Genomic DNA, 7,275 nt, shown 5'->3' with positions numbered 1-7,275 from the left:
CCCATTATTGTATGAAAATCCTGATTTTGTTCGCAAATCGAACGATAATCGCAAGGTGTATGGGCATCCTTAAAGGAGAACTATGGGGTCAGGGCTTTTCCCCATAGTTCTCCTTAGGGTAACGGGAGGACATAAACTAGCGTCCTCCCGTCACCCTAAGCTCAGTATACCGCGAGCTACAACTCGCGGTATACTGAGACGCCGCAGCCGGAGCGGATCCCGACATGGACGTCGAGATCCGCCCAGCTGCGTGAGTGACAGCTGGCTCTGCCTATCTAGAGGCAGAGTCAGCTGTACCCGCCCCCTCCCCCGTCCGTTCCACCAGTCAGCGCTGGCAGATCAGAGCGGGGAGAGGGGAATCCAGCCCCTCCCCAGGTCACGGCAGAGAGCCGTGACAGGATCGAGAGGTGAGCGAACCCGGTATGTGTTCGCTCACCTCCCGATCTACTGGGCCGACCTGTGACAGTCTCATTGTCACAGGTCGGCTAGAACTATGAGGTGAGTGGAAATCACTCATCTCATAGTTCTCCTTTAAGAGAGGCTGCGTCTTGTGAAAATGCCAAAGTGCTTGGTTGTCTCTTTCTTAGACACTGACACAAGTCAGAGCTCCTATTCTACTAACTTGTTTCAGGTCCATGACTAAGAATGTCCCAAAACCACTAGATAAACTTGACAGCTAGGGAACTAATATTTTCAGAAGGTGATTGAAGTTTCCTATAACTATGGGTAGGTGTCGGAGTATACAAACATAACTGAGTTTCCACTTACCTGCATTACTTTTCACAACCCAAACTGCTTATAAAAGGGATTATCTATATATTTGCTCATTTACTTAGTGCCATTCGGGTTAGTATTATGAATTGTCTATTGGTTGTGGGTTGGATATTTAGCAGGAATCAATTGCCAGCCCAGACATTTTATGAATTATTGCCTATGATGGACAGTCAGAAGAAACATTTTATGTTCTTGTTGCTAGACTGCTTGTATCATCGAATTTATACCAGTAATATATCTGTTACATTGTTGTAATGGTATGTTTTAATGTTTGGGACACATACATATTTCAAGTAGTAAAACATATCATCGGCACACCAAAGTAAAATCTTCAACGAGTGCTCATTTAATTGATGTACACACATCTCATCATAAAGCTTTATGACGAGATGTGTGTACATCAATAAAATGACGACTCGTTGAAGATTTTACTTCGGTGTGCAGATATATTTTTAGTACTTGGATTTGAAGTGGTGCCATCCGCCATCACTGCCTTAAAAGGGACATACCAGTAAGGAGTGCGGTGGGGACATCTTTGGAACATATTTCAGATACTCTGTCCCCATACTGTAGAGGTTTGCGTGGCATCCAGATAAAATTTATTAAACATATCTCAGAGCCTGAATGATACTGAGACAATAAGACCACTGTGACTTCCATACAAATTAGGACTTTTTTCCCCATTTTTGGTCTTTTATGGAACCTGTACTTCGAGAAATAGGCTGCTATTCCATTGAGCTCTTATGAAAATACTAGTTGTCTGGCTGTTTTTTCCAATGGCTTCAGTAGTTCAGGCCACTGACCTGAAACAAGTGACTGAGATGTACATGTACTCCTCAAAAATTCCTTGACTTGACAACTCTTGCTGGACCAGACCATTCTAATCTGAAGTGTAAGGTTAAAAAACCTCATCAAGGTTACTTCATTGCATGTACCAACTACCACCATGTGCTTTATTCTCCATCTAGGGGAAGCAGAAACCCAGGAGACCAGCTGGAGTATAGTCCTGGGTTGAATCTTGTATTAACAGTTGCCAATAAAAAACGAAAACAGGCAAAATCGGCATACTGGGAGTAGGGGAATCAGGTTTTGTGCAAGTAAATGGCAAGTTTCCTAGAAAACCTAGGAGGTTATTCACTCAGCTGCCAAAGGCAGCTGAGGGAATTACTGGGCCAAACGGGAAGGGAGTGAATGTTGTTCAGCTATTCACTTCAGCCGAGTACGGCGGATTTCAGCCATACATCGGCTGGCTTCGGCTCCCTTCGATTCACCCGTACAGTTTGGCTGAGCAAAAGTGAAGAACAGGTTTGCCTCAGCCGATCCAACATCTGGAGTGAATAGCCAAATGCTGCCGAATGCTCCGAGGTAGTGAGCAGATTGACTGAGCTAAATGCTGCACTGCTGTTCGGCCCCTATGAGAATGTAAGCAAAAGAAGAAAAAAACAAAAACAGCATGGGGTCTCCCTCCCAAACCATACCAGACCCTCTAGGTCTGGTAGGAATGTTAGAAGAGACCAACAGTTAAAAAAAAAAAAAGAAGTGTGAGGTTCTCCCCAACACAATTAGCAAAAAAAACAAAACATGGGGTCCCCCGCACCATACCAAGCCACATGCCCTTGGCACTGGGAAGGTGCCATTCCAGGGGCCCCCTGGAAAAGCACCTTGTCCCCATGCCGATGCAAATAAGCTCCCTGCCCGCAGACTCCCACAAGCACCAGGTCAGGGTTGTAGGGAAGAGGACATCCACAGCGGCATGGGGACAAAGTGTTTTTCCAGGCCCTGCCACTCCCCCCCCCCAGAAAAGCACCCTCCTAGTGAAGGGGGCATGTGGTCTGGTATGGTGCAGGGAGGGAAGTAGACTTGGGGCAACAATAAGGCACACTGATTTAGGAGGTAAGAAGGAATTCCTCTTACAGCACTGTATGACTGTACAAAAAAAAGCTACTTTGTAATAGTAGAAACCAGACAGGACTTTGTTACTCTTAACTTAAAGCAGAACTATGGGGTTAAGGCTTTTCCCCATAGTTCTCCTTAGGGTAACAGGAGGACACAATCTAGCATCCTCCCGTCACCCTAAGCTCAGTATACCGCCAGCTGTAGGATCGAGAGGTGAGCGAACGCCGGTATGTGTTCGCTCACTTCCCGATCTACTGAGCCAACCTGTGACAGTCTCATTGTCACAGGTCGGCTAGAACTATGAGGTGAGTGAAAAGCACTCAACTCATAGTTCTCCTTTAATGTGCAATTGTTGCAGAAATATGCTCTGGAAAAGGACAAGCTGTCCTCTTTCTGACAAAGCTAGCATTCTGATAGACAAGGTAATCCAATGGCTTCATAACATATCAATTCACAGACCAGGAATAAGTATAGAGTAAGAAAAGTCATTGCTGCTATAGAAATCGTGGGTCATTTAAACTGAAAATACTCACAGCCAGGCAAGTAGGATTTTCAGAGGAAAGTCAGCAATAGCAGCCAATTTCTCTCAGCACAGGTGTCTTTGCATAGAACTTTGTCAGCCTAAACTAACTGCTTTACATAGTCCATTGGGTACTGTGCAAGGCACGTGGCCTTTACATATCGAAGTGCCTGTGCCAAGAAGTTTATTTCCGCACAGCTACCAATCAGATTCAAACATGCCCTGGAAAATGATTGATTGAAAAATATGTATTTCAACATTGGTGAGGGGAAATTGATCAAAACTGGAGCAGGCAAAATCTAGAGCAGTTGCCCATGGCAACCAATCAGCATCTATCTTTCATTTTCAAATCTTAACGGAACAAACTGAAGATAGGAGCTGATTGGTTGCCATGGGCAACTGCTCCAGTTTTGATAAATTCCCCCTGATGAGCCTTAATTAAATGGAGCATTTCAATGATAGGCTAAGATGCATTAGACATAGTTGTATGCAGAAGTCACTCACAAAATAAAGAAAAACTCAAACGAGAAGAAATTAGTTAATATAACTTTATTAAAATAACACGCTGGTGTATAAAAATAATTGTACACACAAGCTGTGTCCGAGGAGTGATATAAGCTCTCACAATAGGCAGAACAATGATAAAACCCGTTTGTTTTTGCTTTTCTCCTTTGTTAGGTTCTGTTGAACTGCATACATGTGCTCTTTATCTGAGCCAAGTATGCATAATAAAACTGAGAGCATTTGAGGGTGTACCATACATGATAAATGGAGGTGCTCACACTACTGAACATTTTATGGCCCGAGTTCTAAAATATTCTTGTTTTTAAAATGTAGCCATAGAAGGGGTAGAAGAAAACAGAGGAACACAACCCACAGACTGAAATGAATAAAAACAAACTTTGCTGCACTTAAATGTAAAAAAAAAAACAGATACACATTACATGGTTCTGAGATTTTCTATTTTTAATTTAAAAAACGGAAGAATGGCCGCCTAATACTTCAGTGCAGTGTTGTGGTAGAGCTTATTTCATGTTAAACTTCTGCCCCTGACAGTCGCTGTGTGCCTTGTAGATGAAGCCGACAGCAAGGAGAAGTATAGAGGGTCTGCAAATGAAAGAAATTGCACACTCTATGTAGTTGCTGTTTTTTAAAAATTAAGGTAGGCTAGTCATAATAAAAAAAACCTTAGCTTGTATAACAACAAGGAGAGTGCAAAACCATAGGGATTGATCCAGATATGATTTGTTTTTATTATTTGTCACAATAAGAGGGTCTATCAAGAGGTCAGCCAATGCATTTCGGGGGTTGCTCACATATCCACCTTCATCAGAGCTTAGGTGTTATGTGCAGGAGCAATCTGGAAAGTTGGTTAATCCTGGGTTTTAGTTCTTTATAGATTGTAATTTGAAGCTTTCTCTGTAAAGTTGTGTGGGGACAGAAACTCTTAAGGTGCCCATACACCTTACAACCATCGCACGACTTTCATCCTGCGATGGCTATAAAATCATTAACAGCTTGTACGATCTGCCCATCTTGGAGAGGCAGATCGTACTTGCGATCATCGCAAGCCCTCCCAGCTGAGGGGAGGGCTTTCGATACTTCCAATGATGAGCGGGCATGTGCACACCGGCCAGTACGCCACTAACCCGCCAAAAATGGTACGATTCTCAGCGGGTTTTCAAGCCTGCTCGGGAGACAAAAGACGTGCGACCGTCCAGTAGAAACAGTCGCACGCCTTCCATACACCAAACGATTATTGTACGATCGCGGGATGTATGGGCACCTTTAGATACCATCAGTAGCATACAATTGGTTGCTACAGACAACAAACTTTTCCTATGGTTTACTTTTTTTGAACAAATGTGACTAAATTGCACACTACTGCACCAAAGGATAAGTTGAAGCTTTATGTGCAGATTTAGATAGGTGAGTTTAATAGATCACTAGGGTTTATTTCTAATGTTTTTATCTTTTTTGTTTCTTTTTGGGGGACAGGGTTGTAGAAAACATCCTTCTACTTTTTTTTTTAGCTGTTATATGATGGCTAAAATAAAGTAAAAAGACAGAAAACAGAAAACCCCTGTGGCTCTAGTCTAAATAAGGCTCTTGATACTACCTACTATCCATGGAAATACAATATAAAACTATGTGAGGCTTAGGATAGTGGACAGCTACATCAAAATGTATGCTTCTAATAGAAAAACATCCAATAACATAAATTTAAAAAGGATGCAAATATGAACATTTCTGAACAACAGAACTCCAAAAAAGGAAGAACAATTGAGTCAAAGGCTCAATACTGTGGAACAATACATTTAAGTGCCGTTTCTAAAGATAGAAAAACTGTATTTAGCAGGAGTCCTAAAAGTATCTAGATGGTAGCAAACTTTCTCAACAACCTAGCATTATCCACGGCTGTCTTATCAAGCAGTCAGCGTGCAGTAATGAAGATTCCTCCTAAGCTAGCATCAAATGGTCAGGTGTGTCCGTGTCAGGAACAGCTCTTATGTCACAATCTGCTGCAGATTGGCCAACAAAATATTAATTGCAGGCATATTTAAATAGAGAAGAAGCAGGCAGACCAAAGGCATGGCTTGGTTAGGGTTAATGGTCAAAGAATATTTTTATGACAGGTAAGTGCCTAAATGAATCATTCTGCTCAGGCATGTGTTGTCACACTAAAGCCTACAGGTTTTATAACTGGGAGTGATAACAGTGACTAGATCAGCACTTAGATAAAAAAGGAGCCTGAAAATAACGAATAGGAAAAGGTCTTCCATTAATGATAGAATTCAGTCATAGCGGTTAGCTGTGATCATTTTAAGAAATTTGATTGAAAATGCTACAAAAACAATTACACATTACCAGGCCAACCTGAAATGTGCTCCAGACAAATACACGAAAAGTTAACTCTCACCATCTGTGTATCCAGAACTGAAAGGGCTTGTTCATATCAATGCTATAAAAACTATGTCTAAAAAAGTGCCTGTTTTCAGATTTGTAGCACATTAAAAAAAACACACACTACATTCACTGCAGTGAACAGATCACATATCACAAGTCTGGCATGCTGTTTTATTTGTTTTTACATTTGTGCTAGCACTGATCTGTGCAAGGTGCCATAGACTTAAAGGTGCAACAAAGTACACTGTGATTTCCAATCTGTACAAGTACACAGATGTGAACAAGGTCAAAGCTTTATATAAAAGGTCGCCGTACACAGTCTACTTTGCTGTAGAGCTTGGGCATGACTTACAAATATTACCAAAAATGTTAATTCAAAGAGACAAAGTCTTTGCCCATTCAGGACAAAGGAAGGAGGGATGGCCTTTGCACAGACACTGTCACTTTGCCCTGAACGGTAAGGGTGTCAGTGTCTCTTTAAAGCTATATTTAAAAAAGTATTTCTAGGTGAATAGGGGTAATAGAAGGGCTGAAACGCTTACCTTTTCTGCATATGGTCATGTGATCTCCAAAGATCAGAGACTGGCAGCTTCTCCGCTTCAGCAGGGAACATGTAATTAAATGCCTAGGCTTTTGGTCACATGACCAGCACTGGAGGGAGCCTGCTAAAGCATTTCATGCCATGTATTACCCATCATCTAATTATCGGTCCAGCAAAACTGTTAGCTTATCTTTAAGTTAAAATCAAAGTCTTTAAAAAAAATGTTAAGTTAAACCTATCTTAGCAGTATTGGATACTGCTAAGTTTTCTTTCTTACTAGGGATAGTGTAGTATTTTTCCTGATTTTAAAAAGGCAAGTGACACAGACTACAGTACAGCTTAACCCTATGGATCCTAGTGCTTTACTGAGCACCAGAACATTCCAAATATACACTGACCTTTGTATGTGTGCATTACCATTTCATCCAGCATATTTTAGGTTGCCCTGCTTGTTAGCTACAGAGTGTAGTTGCCAGGCTCCCAGACCTTAAAGCACCAATGTGGTACTACCTTAGTACCGAGTAGTTTTGGTAAAAAAACATTTTTTTTTTACTGTTGGAACAAAATTCTGATTAGATGCCCTGTGTACTAACTTCTATCATGCATTTTCAATTGGAAAGGGGGTTATTTCTTCTGG

This window comes from Nanorana parkeri, unplaced genomic scaffold (assembly GCF_000935625.1).
Source record: "Nanorana parkeri isolate BGI_ZX_2015 unplaced genomic scaffold, ASM93562v1 scaffold199, whole genome shotgun sequence".
NCBI classification, from domain to species: domain Eukaryota; kingdom Metazoa; phylum Chordata; class Amphibia; order Anura; family Dicroglossidae; genus Nanorana; species Nanorana parkeri.
The sequence above is the reverse complement of the archived record's forward strand: the minus strand, read 5'-3'. Positions refer to the sequence as shown.